Below are 16,751 nucleotides of genomic sequence, written 5' to 3'. Positions count from 1 at the left end.
TTATCCTACCTCACCCTCCTGAGTAGCTGGGATTACAGGCGCTTGTCACCATGTCCAGCTAACTTTTGTATTTTTAGTAGAGACGAGATTTCGCCATGTTGGCCAGGTGGGTCTCAAACCCCTGACCTCAAGTGATCTGCCTGCCTTGGCTTCCCAAAGTGCTGGGATTACAGGCATAAGCCACCATGCCTGGTCTGTTTGTTTTTAAGAGATGAGGTTTCATTATTTTGCCCAGGCTCGTCTTGAACTCCTGAGCTCAAACAATCCTCCCACTTCTGCCTCCTAAAGTGTTGGGATTATAGGTATGAGCCACTACACCCGGCCTCTGGGTAGTTTTTAAATAAATGTATTTCTCATATTTCTGGAGGCTGGGAAGTCCAAGATCAAGGGGCTTCATCTGGTGAAGACCTTCCTGCTTAGTCCTCTGACAGTGGAAGGCAGAAGACAAGCAAGTGCACAAGACCGAGGGAGGAAGGGGGCTAAATTCACTTGATTTATCAGAAACCCACGTCTGTGATAACTAATCCACTCCCACAATAACAGCATTAATCCATTCATAGGGCAGGGCCATCATGATCCAGGAACCTCTTAAAAGGTCTCACCTTCTGAGTATCATTACAACGGCAATTAAATTTGAACATTAAATTTGGAAGGGACAGTGAAACAAGATACATTTGTTCAGATTTTACTTGGCCTTCCTGTGTAACTATCCTTCCTCTTGGGTATAGGGCAGGACCTCCTCTGGAATGAGGTTCTTATAACTTACTTTCAGACAAGGTAGGTCAGATAATTTTTTATGGCCAGCTCTTACCCAGATAGGAAGGGGAGGGATAGCGTAATATTTCTAAGTTTTATGTGTACTTTGAGGGAGAGAGATTCTAGTTTCTATGACTTTGGAACAGGAATTCTAGTTTTCATGTCTTGCCTTGGAAATGAAAGAGGGGCAAGAGACAGGAGGGTAGGAGAAGGTCAGGGAGAGACTTTGCTTCTGAAGGCATTCTAATATCCCTTAGTTCAAAGTACTCAGCACGCCACAGCACCATACTTTGGGGTATTCTTTTCTTTCTTTCTTTCTTTTTTTTTGGAGACAGTCTTGCTCTGTCACCCAGGCTATAGTGCAATGGTGCAGTTATAGCTCACTGCAACCTCGACCTCCCAGGCTCATGTATTCCTCTCACCTCAGCCTCCTAGGACCCAGGTGTATGCCACCACACCCAGATAATTTTTTAAAAAAATATTTCATAGAGATGAGGTCTCACTGTGTTGCTCAGACTGGTCTTGAACCCCTGAGCTCAAGCAACCCTTCCACCTTAGCCTACCAAAGTGTCTGGATTTCAGGCATGAGCCACCACACCTGGCGAAGAGTGTGGTTTTCTGAGCTCTCAAATTATCTTTGTTTAGTATCTTTTCCCACTGTTTGTTATAGAAAATATTTAAGTGCTAAAAATTACAAAGAAAATAATGTACATAAACTATATCTTACTATTCAAGAAATAAACACATTATTTTAATGTCTTCCCATTTTCTCTGCATAGCGCTTTATAGTTGGAAACTAACTATGATTTTGTATCCTGCCTTTTTCCACTTAATGCTGAAAAATAAAGCTTTCTAATGTTATTAAACTGGTAAATGCAATTTCATTTGGTTGTTGATATTAGATAATGTGGATCTACCACATTTTATTTACTGTCCCCTTATTGTTGGACATTTAGGTCACTTCCAGCATTATTCTTTGTTTCCTTATACGAACAATACTGGCATGAACATTTTTTTCTAAGAGTCAATGTGCAAATTTTTTATGGCTTCATTAGTATTTAAGCGTTTGCTTAAATAGACCGATTAACTGACTCAAAGAGCATGAACATTTTTAAGGTTTTCTAACATGCATTGCAAAAATGTTTCTGAGAAAAACAAAACATTTACACTCTCACCAGCTGTGAATAAGGACTTCTATTTTCCAATGCTTTTATATATAGAAAGTTCTCTCCTTCCAAATATTTGATAAATTATTCAGTGCTGAGTTTTTACTGCTTTGTCTGTGGCTTTATTTTTACATTTAACTGTAAAATCAAGATGTATTTTCTATTTTAGCATAGGGTGAGGTGAATTTCTAAAGTATTTTCTCAAAATCTATTCAGTTTTCATTTATTAAATAATTCCTGTTCTGTTTTAAAAACCTTTTAATAGTTTTAATAGTTTTAAAAAATATATCAGAAATTACAATGACTAGAATAAATGGTTGGGCTCTGTATGTGCTTTGCTAAGCATATCATATACAGTGTCTCAATTAAACTTCATGAGGATCCTTTGGAACCTCACTACCAGGTTCCCACAATTATTAAGCCCCATAACCAAGTCGAACAGGAAGAAATGAGACTTGTGGTTCAAATTCAAATGTATCTGAATCTAGGATCCAAAGTTTTAACTTCAAGAGGCAATGTTGAACCATCATTTTGTAGAAACCAATCTGTTTCTTTAGCCTTCTTTTTAAAAAGTTTTTCACAGAATTTTAGAAACAAATGGTTTCAAATTTCTTAGTTACAAATACTTGCAGAGGAAAGGGTCACCAAAAATTATTTAAACTAAAAGTGATAAAATCCTGAAAATCAAGATCTGGTAGTTTGAGTTTTCCTGACACTGGTTTCACCAGTGGGACATTTCCTTTCATGGAATTCCCTACATATTCCTTGTGTGTACCTTCTCCCTTTCATTCCATTCAAGGCCCATCGGCTCATGAAGAATTTTCTTATGTCATTTGGCCCCAAGGAGCTCTTCTTCCTGCCTTATACTTATTTCTGGGCAGTTGTGCTATGGTTTGCATGTTTGTGTCTCCCTCAAATTCATATGTTGAAATCCTAATTCCCAATGTGATGTTATCAGTTAGTAGGGTTTTTGGGGGATGATGATGTCCTGAGGGTAGAAGCCTTATGGATGGGATTAATGCCCTTATAAAAGAGGCCACACAGAGCTGCCTTGCCCCTTCCACTATGGAAGACACAGCTGGAAAGTGCCATTTATGAACCAAAAAATGGCACTCAACAAGCATTGAATCTGCCTGTTTGTTGAATTTGGACTTTCCTGCCTCCAGAGCTGTGAGAAATACATTTCTGTTGTCTATAAGATACCCAGTTTATGGTATTTTGTTATATCAGCCCAAGTGGACTAAGATAACTTATTTGAAATTTATCTTAACCTCTTTGAGGTTCCAGAAACCCATGCTAAATCCTTCATAGAAGAAAGATGCTCTAATTTGGAAGGATGCCCTTGTTGTCCCACACCAACTTGAGCGGGGATGTACTTGGATCAGGGACAGGGAGGGCTGTTTTTTCATGGTATTTCAGAGCAGTGAAATCAACTCTGATAATCAGTTGACAGGCAATGCGGCCAGATTACCCTCACTCCTAGTAATTTGGATTTGTATCTTCCCTCTCCTTAGCCTCTGTCAACCACCATTCTGGTTTCGGTCTCTATAAATTTTACTACTCTAGGAATCTCAGGTAGTGGAATTACACAATATTTGTCTTTTTTGTGACTGTCTTGGGAATGAACATTTTTGCAAACCATTTTTTTTTCTTTCATGAAAGTACTGGAAAGTAAACCAAATAAAACAAAATCATAAAAGGTCAAACAGGCTCCAAAACCTTATAACAATAGTTGAGACATATTATGACTGGATAAAAATATGTAGTGATGTAAAATATTTTAATAACCTGTTGTACGTCACATATTTTAGTACTTTTAGAGTTCAAGGAATTCAAATACTCTGTTAAGAGGATATAGCCTTGTAGTGAAAAGTAAGAAAAGAAACCTAAGTACCTCATTATCAACATAGAATTCTTTTAAAACACCTCTTTCAAACATATTGAGTGTGTACATGTTAGAAATAGGATATATTTAGAATATTGTTAACTGGGCACAGTCGCTCACGCCTGTAATCCCAAGACTGTGGGAGGCTGAGGCGGGCAGATCACTTGAGGTCAGGTTCAAGAATAGTCTGGCCAACATAGTGAAACCCCATCTCTACCAAAAAATACAAAAGTGTGCCTGTAATCCCAGCTACTTGGGAGGCTGAGGCAGGAGAATTGCTTGATCCTTGGAGGCTGGGTTTGTGGTGAGCTGAGATTGCGCCACTGCACTCCAGCCTGGGCAACAGAGTGAGATCCTGTCTCAAATGTATATACAAATATATTGTTTCTGAATTCATAAAGAACAACTTTTCTTTGTCTTACTAAACACATCATGTTTATTAAGCTTTTTTATATGCAGGTGATATCACGAGATTTGGGGTAGGCTTTCCACATTCTATTACCCAACTTATGCCTAGTGTTCCATTATTGGAACGCCAACCATGTGGGAGTTATTTACATCCTACTGTTCAAGGTCATTGCCAAGGTCTGATTGCAAAAATTCAAAAAATTACCACCTCAGGCATAAATGGGTTAACATAAATAAAAAGCAAAAACAAAATATTAGATGATGCAACCTTATGCCCAAAGTATTTTTCATTACAAATTAGGGTGCAGGTCAAGAAAAAAAAAATAGAAAAATTACTTTAAAAAATTATGTGAAGTCAGCATTGATTTAACAGTAAACTATAAAAATAGTAAATACTATGAAAACTTTCATGAGTTTGTGTTTCTACCTGATGTGTCTTATTTTTAATTTTGCCCTTTTTAAAAGAAATTATTTACATAAGAGCCCTAGAAGTCTTTTCTTGTGATAAGGAGAAATGTAATTAAAGCCTAAAATTTTCTCAAATTATCTCAACTTAAGCAGCTCTGGTGCACTTTTCATGAACTAATGCTCAAGAATAATTGTGGAAGAAAACCATGTCCAATCTACTTAATATACATTTAATTTCTTGGGTCCTGTTAGTCATTTGAGCTATCTCTGATGGGGTCAAATAATCTTTTAACAAATCAATGTTACTTCCCTTATCTATTTACTTTGTCTTTCTTTTACAGAAGAAGGTTTTTTGTTGTGGTTGTTTTGTTTTTAACTCATTTCCTTTGAATTTAAAAGACAAAAGGTCACAGACCCAAAGACTGATTATTTTTCTACCTAGCAGTTTATAAAATTAGATACAAATGCTAAGACAACATTCTTACATTCTAGTAGACTTTTGTTGCTATTTTTTGGCTTAATATGTTTTTATTTCAGTTCAAAATTCTAGACAAAATAAAGATCTTCCTGTTGATAAGGACATATGGTAAGATTATTTTGCATATGAGCTGTAGTATATTAAGTAAGATTGACAGCTGATGTTGTTGAAGCATTTAGAAGTGGCAGAAAAGTTTCAGATGACCTATTCTACTGATATCTGATCATAACTTTAGTAAATATTATTATAATATATGAAGCTTACTTCATCAATAAATATATTCTGAGATGTGTATTTCCGACTTTCACGTACATATAGAACTAAGTTATGCTTTGAACAAAATTGCTCTTATTGTATATTCAAATGATCAGAGCTTTTAGTGCAGCATGGTACAAGAGAAAAGGCTTGAGATTTTAGTGACGTATACTTCCAGATCCCCCTAACACTCCTGGCGGTGTGGCCTCGGGCAAAGCTCTTCTGTGAACTGCAGGTTCCTCACCTATAGAATGGTGATAATGGTTGCATTACAGAGCTATTGAGAGGACTAGAAATTGCATTAGGTTAAACCACGTGAAACTGTTTTTGTAGATTAAAGAGTTCAAATACTGGCATTTTGTATGATTCAACCTAGCTTACCTGACTGAACTGGTAACTATTGCTACTAACATTGTTATTGCCAAAAGCTGGATTTACAAAGATAAATATATATAGATTTTGGTGGCTGGGGGTCTTCAATGCATACGAAGATAGGGAAAATGTGGTATTTGCAATGAACAGTGGAGCATTTTTGTTTTTGTTATTTAATGGAGAGACATAGATTTATGTATGGATCTGATTTACAGTGGCACCATGACCTGCCAAAACTAATTCAAGTGCAAAACTCTGAAACTCAGTCGTACAAAATAACATATTAGGGCCAGGCGCGGTGGCTCATGCCTGTAATCTCAGCACTTTGGGAGGCCGAGGCGGCGGATCACGAGGTCAGGAGATGGAGACCATCCTGGCTAACACAGTGAAACCCCGTCTCTACTAAAAATACAAAAAATTAGCCAGGCGTGGTGGCGGGTGCCTGTAGTCCCAGCTACTTGGGAGGCTGAGGCAGGAGAATGGCGTGAACCTGGGAGGCGGAGCTTGCAGTGAGCTGAGATTGCTCCACAGCACTCCAGCCTGGGCGACAGAGCGAGGCTCCGTCTCAAAAAAAATAAAAATAAAAATAAAAAAATAACATATTAGAACATGGATAGTGAGAAGGAAAAACAAAAGATTATGGCATTAATACCATATTTAGATCAAGTTATATTTCAAATGTGGGGATATGCTGTGCTAATGTAGACACGTGATTTAAACACATTATGTTTTAGATTTCTAATGTGTTAAGATAGGAGACGGTTGTTTGTTCTTCAAATTGTGGGTCTGGGGCTGGGGCAGGTAACTGTGATGCTGGAGAACCCAGCAATAGGACCAGCTTGAATAGCCCTTCTTTTCAGTCATAGCAGATGCATTTTAAAGCATTTGTATATATTGGGGTTTGTATGAGAAATAAGCTGTTAAAATGTTTGAAAATTATTGGCCCATATTGTTTAGCCCCTTCTAACTCTAAAATTCATTGATTTTTATGATGCTACCCAACGCCAACATTGTTAAATGTCATCCTAGAATCTAATTTGCATAGAGCTGCTATAATCGTGGATGGTTATAGGTTAAATATTTCTTGATCCTTCAGTGACCTTTTAGGAGACATTCCAAGGAGACAGAGTAAAAATGGAGTGTTCTCTTACAATATCAAAGGCAAGGAAAAGATGTAATCGCTAATACCACATTAAATTTCTGTGCCTCCCATAAATCCCATACGTGTACACAAGGCTCTTTCATTACAAATTGGTCACACTTTTTAGAAGTGACACCGCTAATAACAACCCTTAAATGATATTAATCATGTTTAAAGAAAAGAGAGTTTGCTTTAGTAAAACATTAGCTAACTCTTGTTGAATTGATTTTGGCCTTTTTGGTTAATTGATTTTAAACACTATTTCCTTAGAGCTCTTATGATGAGTTGCATTGGAGGGAAATGACAAGATTTTTCCTGAAACACTGGCTAGAAATGATGTTTTCCTTTTTTTGTTCTTAAATGTGTACTTTTTTTTTTTTTACAAGTTGAACTTTTAGATGTAGGAACAATATGATTCAGAAAGGAACATCTGTCTTCAAACCTAAGTTCATTAGAATTCATTAGATAGTTATAATTTTAATCTATGATTTTTAAAGAATAGAAACATGATACATTAAATGAAAACATAATTATTAGAGTAAAAGATCCATTATTCAACAAAAGCCTAAAAACCAGGAGGGCAGATGTTAAATGAAACTCTGCTTGTTCATGTAAGCTGGCTTTCTTTCTCTCTCTCTCTCTCTTGCAAATGGCCATCACCTGGCTCTCCTTTTCTTCCCTCTGATAATAGAGTGAAACTTAGGTGGTCCTTTGACCACCCTCAGTCTCCAACTACTCCTGATTGTTCATTCCCTTCACAAAACCAGGTCTTTTCTAATACAACACCTTGCATTTTAATTCAGGAGGCAGCTCTTACAGTTTAAATAGAGCTGCAGGATACTGATCAGGAGGACTTCCAACCCGATGACACTTTCTCAGGGGTCTTGCATCTTAGAAAGTGAGTGTGAAAACTGCTGGGATCGGTGTGACATGGCTGCAGCTTGCTTTGGAATCACATACAGTTACGCAGTTCACCTTGTGAGTATCTCCGTCAGATCTCTATTCAAGCATAGCCCTGGCTGGGGATGGACTGAATTCCACTGCCTGTTGTTGTGAGCTTAATCAGAGTTTTACCAAGGTCTTCTAGTGGACAAATTACCTAAGCTGCTTGTGAGAGAGGAATGTCAAATGAAGTAGTAATCCATTAGGTCGTAGTGTGGGAATGTAGAATAAGAGACAGGGACAATTTGGCAGCCTTTAAAAAAAATTCAGTGCATTTAAAGTTTAGAGTCTGTTGACTATATGTTTATACGCTCTAAAATTCAGCCTCAGAAATGAAGAAAATGAGATTTCACACAACTGTAACGATTTTGAAAGTATTTGTACAGACCTCACTAAAAGGAAATTAAATTAGTGTGGAGAATGTAGAATAAGAGACAGGGACAATTTGGCAGCCTTTAAAAAAAATTCAGTGCATTTAAAGTTTAGAGTCTGTTGACTATATGTTTATACCATCTAAAATTCAGCCTCAGAAATGAAGAAAATGAGATTCCACACAACTGTAATGATTTTGAAAGTATTTGTACTAATACTAATAAGTACAAATACTAAAGTATTTGTACTTTAGACCTCACTAAAAGGAAGTTAACATGGAGAAACGAAAGTGTATCAAAATACTAAATGCACGTTAACTGATAGGAACTGTTGTAGGTTACTGAAGGTGCAGAGAATAAATCTAGCATTTATAAACACCATTTCTAACTACACCTCCTCAATCACAATAGTTTTGCATACTCATAGTAAACAAAAATAATTGCGGCATCAGTAAGAATTAAAGTTTGTTATAAGCTTAGGATTTTTTTTTACAGGCAATTCTTACTGGGGATATAGACATACCACATTACACCAATGGAGGAAGCAACAATGAGCATTATCTAGGCTGTTTCTACCTACAGGATTCATTTCCTTTAATGATGGTCAGAGCCTTAAAGGCTTAGGAATTGGGCTGCACTGTTTTTGATGTATTTAGGTATTATTTCATCAACATTGATAATTTAAATTTAATATATGAGTTTTAAAATAATTTTACATCAAAGTTATGTTTGCCTTCTTTTTTGCCTCACATTCTTCTTTGTATTTCACTCCAAAATCATGCCTTTTCCATTATAAACCCAACTCAATGGGAAAATATAATTTAGTTAATAGAAATTACCTAAACAGCCAATCTCTCAGAAACCATCTATCTTATAAATTAAGGTGCACCTATAATTTAATTTATCTTATCATTATTTTTCTACTCTCTTTCCAAAATATTTCAATTCTTATTAGATTAAGGATATGATGCCTTGTGATTGCAAATTACATTAAGACACTAATATTGGCTAATGCTTAAAGCTGAAAGGATTTTATAGAAATTTATATTTCTTTCTCTTAAATGAATACATCTTGAGTCAACCATATTTTCTAATTCATACTTAGAAACACTTCCTCCCCCACAAATGAATCAAGATCAAAATTAAAACACTTCCTCCTCTCAAAAAGTGGTGCTATTGAAGAAACGGAAATCATACAGTGAAATGTAATTGGTAACACATCTGGGAACGCAAAATAAATTAATAAAAATCTACAGATTTGGGGAAATATAATTGGACTGAGTTTAGTAAGATGCCACAAAAGGTAATTCACAACAGCTGATCACCAGGATAACCTGGGGTAGCTGAAATAAAAATTATCAGGCTAAATCCCAGACATTTGAATTCAGTAGTTCTGTGCCAGGGTCTGACAACCTGAATTTTTAAAAGTGTATTGGGCAATTCTGACAATCAGCCAAAGTTGGGAATCACTGATTTACAAGATTTCAGTAGAAAAATTTTGACAATAAAATCTTCTTACCCAGTGGCAATCTTATTTTTCTATCCATCCATGTAACTTACCCAGTGGTTATCTTATTTTTTATCTATCCATGTAGCTGATATTCTCATCATCGAGTGACTCTTAAGTCACAACAAAGCATACATAATATTTCCAGGAGATTAAATTCACATATGTTATTCAAATTGGTTTGATGGTGTCATTGAATCATTTAACTTTTGTAATTTATGAGCATGAACTTTTGTTTTTATCAGGGGAATTAATCTTTAGGCTGAAAGTTTCATGAAGCCTTGAAATAGAAAGTAAACAAAAGAGGTAAGATCCAAAGACAAACTTGTACATTTCTATTATTTGGTGCTTGTCTTCTCCAAAGTCATATATCTCAAAATGGACCACAGGTTATTCCAGGGTATGCTGTAGTGGAGCCAAGAGAACAGAAAACCACAGTATAAACTGTACACATTCCCGAAGTATCAAATAAAACATTTCATGTATTCATTGCCCTTCAAATAGTCATATATATATGACCAAGGTCTTCTAGTGGACAAATTACCTAAGGTGCTTGACTTAGGTAACTTGCTTTACTTAGTGGCTATTTGAATATAAAAATAAATATATTCAAATGAACATATACATATTCATTTTTAGATTAGAGAAAGAGAATAATACCTTCCAAAAAATTTCAAGCCTACATAAATTTGTTTTAAGTTGAGTGCTCCTCATATCTCTTTTCTTATTATATCATGACACCAAATGAGGAATGAATTCATCATTGATTTTGAAACCTGGATGAAAAATCTTTTGCATAAAATTTCAAAATAAAGGTCTCACCAGGAAACAGATAGCACATTATAATGATATTTTGAGTAGAGCATAACAAAGGGGCAATTAACAAAACTTCATGCAAAGTTTAAAGAAAACTACCCTTGGGCTTGTCAGAAGGAGAAATTCTTACCACTCAGGCCTGAAAAAGGTAGCTGTAGAGAGATGTTCATCTGATAGGTCTGAGGCCTTTTGCAGAGGGTTACAGGGCTGCAGCCAACTAGGATCAATCTGGTTGGGAAACACTCCTGAGCTCACCCTCCCCTTACCCTATAATCACTTGTAAATTCTTAACATTGGCCAAAGTCAAGCAGAAGCCAAGCTATTGATGCTGTCCAAATGGACCAGTTTCTCCACGGCACTTAGCAGGGTGAAGGGTTTGGAGATGGATTTTAAGGAATAAGCTGAAGATACTTGACACAGAAACATGTCTTTTGACATTACTAATATGCATACTTATTTTAATTTGCATGTGAAAAATTGACATTTATTCATTTGACGTATTTATTGAAGGCCTACTATAGGGGAGACCCTGAACTAGGCACTAAATATACGATAGCAAACAAAACACACTATATTCCTACGTTCATTGGGCTTACTTTCTGTATATAAACAGGGAAAGGAAGGAAGGAAGAAAGGAAGGATGGAAGGAAGGAAGGGAGGGAGGGAAAGAAAAATTAAAGAAAGAAAGAAGGAAAGAAAGAAGAAAGATAGAAAGAAAAAGAAAGAAAGAAAGAAAGAAGAAAGAAAGAAAAGAAAAAGAACTGACAGAAAGAAAGAACAAATGAAAGAAAGGAAAGAAGGATGGAAGGAAGGAAAAGCAATACAGAGAGGGAGAGGGAGAAAGGAAGGAAAGAGAAGAAAGGGGGGTAGGAAGGAAGGAAGAAAGGAAGGAGACAAAGAGGGAGGGAGGGAGGAAGGAAGGTAGGAAAGGAGGGAGACAGGGAGGGAGGGAGGGAGGAAGGAAGGAAGGAGAGAAAGAAAAAGACCTTCAGGTTCTGTAGGAATATGAAGAACACGAAGTAAATCAGAGGATAGAGACTGACTGAGGCATGGATTCCAGCGTTGTTTTAGTTAAGAGTTCAATAAAAAGCCTCTAGGAGAAAAACAAGCGCTGAGAGGAGCCAGCCATGGGACCATCTGAAGAAAGGCATCTGAGGAAGAAGGAACACCACGGGTAAAGGTCCTGAAACTGGGTCAGGACTGATGTGTTCAGGCAAGAAAACAAAGGACTGAGAAGGAGCCCATAATTTGGGAGCGTCTGATCAGCTCTGAGGTTGGAATGGAAGATCTAGCCTGGTCACATGTGGAATTATGGGTCATTTATAAAGAGGTGGCTTTTATTATAAACGTGGAGATGTCTTTGGAGAATGTTAAGCAGCAGAGTTGTGATCTAATTTTAGTTTAGTTTTGTGTTTTCTAAATTGATTACTCTTCCTTCAGGAGGAGAAGCAGAAAGCAGGTTATAAAACTATTGTAACAGTCCAGGCAAAAGATGAGGGTGTTGAGGACTGGTGGTAGGTAGAGAGAATGAGGGGAAACAAGTTCTTGGTTGACAGTCATTTCTACATATATACTTCAATTTTATTGACACCAAACTAATATGAATTTTGAATGGGCAATCCTCTGTGTTTCTGAAATCAACCAAGTTCAGCAAAAACAACATAAAACCAAACCTAAAATCTGATACTTTGGATAGGCTTTCTGATTTTGCTTGTATAGATTATTTATGGCAATTAAGTTAATGGAATTCTGAAATTATACCAAATAAACCTAAAAGGCAAATATGTCTATAAAACAAGGTCTAACTTGGTTATAAGAGTGACTTTTTTTTTTTTTTTTTTTTTTTTTTTTTTTTTTTTTTTTTTTAAGACAGAGTCTCACTCTGTCACTCAGGCTGGAGTGCAGCAGCACGACTTCAGCTCACTGCAACCTCGACCTCCCAGGTTCAAGTGATTCTCCTGCCTCTGCCTCCCAAGTATCTGAGATGACAGGAACCTGCCACCACACCCAGCTAATTTTTGTATTTTTAGTAGAGATGGGTTTTCACCATGATGGCCAAGCTGGTCCTGAACTCCTGACCTCAGGTGACCCTCCCCAAAGTGCTGGGATTATGGGCATGAGCCACTGTGGATCCAAGAGTGATTTTTAAATAGTGTATTTTTCAGTACAAATATATAATTTTGGAATAAATTCTTTCTTATAATGGTTTTGTATTTTGGGCTTTGGCAACTAAACAACATATAAAATTATGAAGACCAGCTGTGAGAAAATGTTATTAACATCATAGAGTACTTAAACATTGTTTCCAAAATAGTTTGGCACATTAAATACAATTTTTATGTGGAGAAGAAATGCCAATTATAAAAAATGTAAACAATATTGGATTAGAGTTTTTATTTTCGTAAAAATTGTTAAAAACTTGGATTTAATATATTGTTTGAATATTTACTCTAAATTTAAATTATGGTAAGTAGTCTGGTTACCAGTGATTTACTCAAAGGGAAAAGTTAACTGCAAACCGCAATCAATTTTCTCAGTATTTCAGTAAGTTATTGGTGGAATGAGGGTAAATATTCACAAACTGAATTATCAGTCCAGAGTTTAAATGAATGATAATGGGAATAGCTACAATTTATGTGTCATGTCTTTTCAAGGATCAGTTAGTCACTGGGCTAAATCCTTCAAACAGATTATCTCATTTAATCTTACTTTTTAAGTAAGTATTAATTTATTTTTATTGGAGAGATAAGGAAATTGACCACATGGCAAGAATGCTTCAGTATCCTGACTGTTGATTTCATTATAATATCTGTATCATAATCTTATAATGGGTTCACATCCAAAAGAAGGAACAAAATAAACAATAGTCTATACATTTACTCAGCAAATTGTTATTGAGCTTCTGCTTTGTATCATATGTAATTCCAGATGCTAGGGATAAAGTTATGAACAAAACAGAAGAACAAATTCTCTGCTTTCATGAAGTGTTCTCATTCAGGCCCTTTAAGTTTTCCATTTAGTGTGTATTCTATGTTTTGTTCCTAAATGATTCATGCCAACCTGAAACAAGTCTGTAATTTTCATGTCTTGACAGATGTTTTCCAATTCTATATCTCTAACCCCGATCTTTCAGGTGTGTTTTCAGCTACCCTGTGTGTTATCTACGTATATGCTGCATCGCCTTCTCAGATATGAAGTAAAGTCCAAAGGAATCTATTCTTTCTCCTTCTTAAATGTTCCTCAAGCAATAAGATCACTATTCCCCACCCACAAAGGAAACAAACCTGGAGTTAGTATTGTCGTATATTTCTCCCTCATCTCACCTATCTATGATTGATTACAAGCTATGTACATTTTACCACCTTTATCTATTATCGCTTTGGAATATGAGTCAGTCATATACATATAGGCAGCAATGAACGTAATTATATATGGATGCTACAAGTAATTTCACTTAGAAAAAAACAACATTTTTTAACAAATGCTTGTTCTTAAATGAGAAGATAACTGTTTTCTCTTTTCTATAATATAGTCTCAGTTGATTTTTTTGTAACACCAATTACACAGACCACATTTAATTTAATTTGAATGGGGTTGATTTCTTTTAAATTTCAAGTTCAAGAAACCAAACTTCTTTTTTTCTGGGGAACAATTCGTAGAGTAATATTCTTAGAACATAATGATTTTATAATTTTAATATAGTATGCATAAAGCATCAGAAACTTGGACTTGAGCTTTCTGATAGTATCTAAAGTTCCCTGATGGGAAATAATGAGCTGTGACATTAAAAATTTAAAAATATGTAATTTTCACAGTAACCATATATTCTGATAATAGTATATATCAAATTGGATTAAATTATGCGTGTTGAAATTCATTTAAAATAATAATATTGTACATAATTCTTTGGCAAGTAAATATGAACGTTATACTATTAAAAAGTCCTTTTGGATAATGATTTTAATTAAAATTATTTTTAAAAGAATTCATACTCAGACCCAAGGATTTCCCTTGTAGGAATGTATCTTATAGAAATGTATCTCACAGATGCTCAAAGATGTTTGTACAAAGATACTTCAGGATTCTTTTCAATAACAGAAAACAATCAAGCTTAAAATTAACAGGTGCAGAAATGGATAAACTATCATATATGCATAGTATAGGATGCTATGCTATTTACTGCCATGAAAATATTTTGAAGATACAAAAATCCCTTTAAGAAAACCACATTGCAGAATATCGTCTATAGTAAAAGTCCCACTTTGTTTAAGAAGTAAACTGTGTAAATAAGTGTATGTGTGTTTTTGAAGAAATGCAGAAAAAAATGGGCAGGAGGAAGATCTGTAAATATATAGACCCGGGTGGCAGTCTCTGAGAAATGTGATTAGAATAATGTATGGCATGAGGATGGATGTTCATATTTTTAGTATCTTACACAGTGAAGATTTGGTGGGATAAAATAGGAAAAAAATATATAATAAAAGCAAAACCTGAGAAAATGCATGTATCTGTCGTTGGTGATGAATTCATAATTACTATCCCCTACATTTTAATTAATGCATTAAGATGATTACATAAAATATGAACAGTTATAAATCAAAGCTTTTAACAAAGGATTTGAGTTGATGTGTATTTTCTCATCCCAGGCTTTGAGGCCAGTTGGAAGAAGGCAATTCTCACTTTTATCCACCTGGTTTTCCTGGGCATTGTCCCTGTATTCTTTCCTCATAAGAGTCTTCTCTGTTGGTTAAAGAATGTGTGGCTCCTTTGTTTGCACCTGGAATGAATTCACTCTTACCTTGCTTGTGACTATGGCTTTAAAGTTTTAACAGATTTAAGGTACAAATTATTTTTAACCTTTTACTTAACCACCATATATTTTCCTCATTCATCCTAAGAGAGGTATATTATCTTTTTTAACTTATACTAATAAATATCTTATACTTCCTAATATATTGAGCAGTATTTAACTTTTGATTTTTATAATTTTCTTTCCTATTTTTTATCACTTATGCCTTGTCATTATAGCAGTTCTATGATATTACCTTAAACTTCTTTATTTCTCTTTCAAATTTTTATTCTCTTAGGCCTTGGATTTAGACCTCCAAAGTCATTTCTCTAAATTCCATTATTTCTCCCAGTGTAATGATAATAAATATTTCAAGCGTGCTTTATCATTTACAAAGTATATTCCTAGACATCATTCCATAGACTATTTTACCAGTCCTATCAAGTAGTTTTGTTAATCTAACTGTTTCCTTTTTTCCTATTTCACTCCATGACCTTCTTCTTGTTCCTCTTGTCACTTTTACAGATATATTTCTAAAGCAACTTTTGAAAAGTCTTAATTTGCTGTGGTTTTTCTCTTACTTCTATTATCTTTCCTTTAGTTTCCCCTAAACCTGCATGTACATCAGAACTTTTCAAGGGGATTTCTAAATCAGACAGCTTTCTTGAACACACACACACACACACACACACACACACACAAATATTAAAATTCTATTATCAACATTTGGCCAGTAAATACATTATATGTGTCTATTTTTGATTTCTATATTCCTATTAATCACGTATATAGTCCTGGTTGGATAATGCCTGAGTCTTAAAGGTACAGTGAATCCTTAACAAACATAACAGGCAGGAAAGACTACTTGTACTACTGATGTGTGAATGACTATAGAAGTGACTGTCTTTACCCTTTATGTGGTAAAGATTAACTGGTAGCTAAAAGAATCTGAAAAAAAAAGTCTATAAGCAAATATATCTAAAGCTCAAATAAGACTAACTTGATTTTATATAATTTATAATAGAAGGTTATTATTAAGCTAGTTTTCCAAGAAAGCATTTAGTCTAATAACTGACTCATTAAAAAGCAACCATTCAGAAAACCAATATATTCTTTGAAGGACAAAGAGACAGAATATTTACGAATAGTGCCAATTCTGGTGTAAACACAATTCAGACTAGAACACTGCATCCTTCTTTGCGGCGTAATCTTCTTTATAACTTTGAGACTAGGGCAGCTTTAGAAACCAAATTCACATTGTGGGTCGGGTTTCCTCAGAAATCATAAATAATCCACTACCATGGTGGAATCAACTCAACTGGCCAATCCATCAATTACTAGCCTTGTTTCCTTACAACCTTCTACTGTCGTTTATATCATTCTTATTTTGCTCCCTGTACTCCATAAAGTACACTATTTATTAGTCCTAAAAGAAGATCCATAGGTACACCACCACT

The 16,751-nt window shown here is 35.2% G+C and overlaps 1 protein-coding gene and 1 long non-coding RNA gene across 25 annotated transcripts in view; one reads left to right on the top strand and one right to left on the bottom strand.

The window, feature by feature from the left end:
- ROBO2 (roundabout guidance receptor 2) overlaps positions 1-16,751 on the bottom strand; it is a 1,748,609-nt gene that overhangs the window by 624,631 nt on the left and 1,107,227 nt on the right. The gene's annotated exons all lie outside the window — the stretch shown is intronic.
- On the top strand, positions 5,754-16,639 carry LOC103783283 (uncharacterized). Its single transcript, XR_608853.4, has 3 exons — positions 5,754-7,847; positions 9,935-9,995; positions 13,639-16,639. It is a non-coding gene; the product is annotated as an uncharacterized LOC103783283 (long non-coding RNA).

Source organism: Pan paniscus, chromosome 2 (genome assembly GCF_029289425.2).
Source record: "Pan paniscus chromosome 2, NHGRI_mPanPan1-v2.0_pri, whole genome shotgun sequence".
Taxonomy (NCBI): domain Eukaryota; kingdom Metazoa; phylum Chordata; class Mammalia; order Primates; family Hominidae; genus Pan; species Pan paniscus.
Note: the sequence above shows the minus strand (reverse complement) of the source record. Positions and strands in the feature narration are given on the sequence as shown.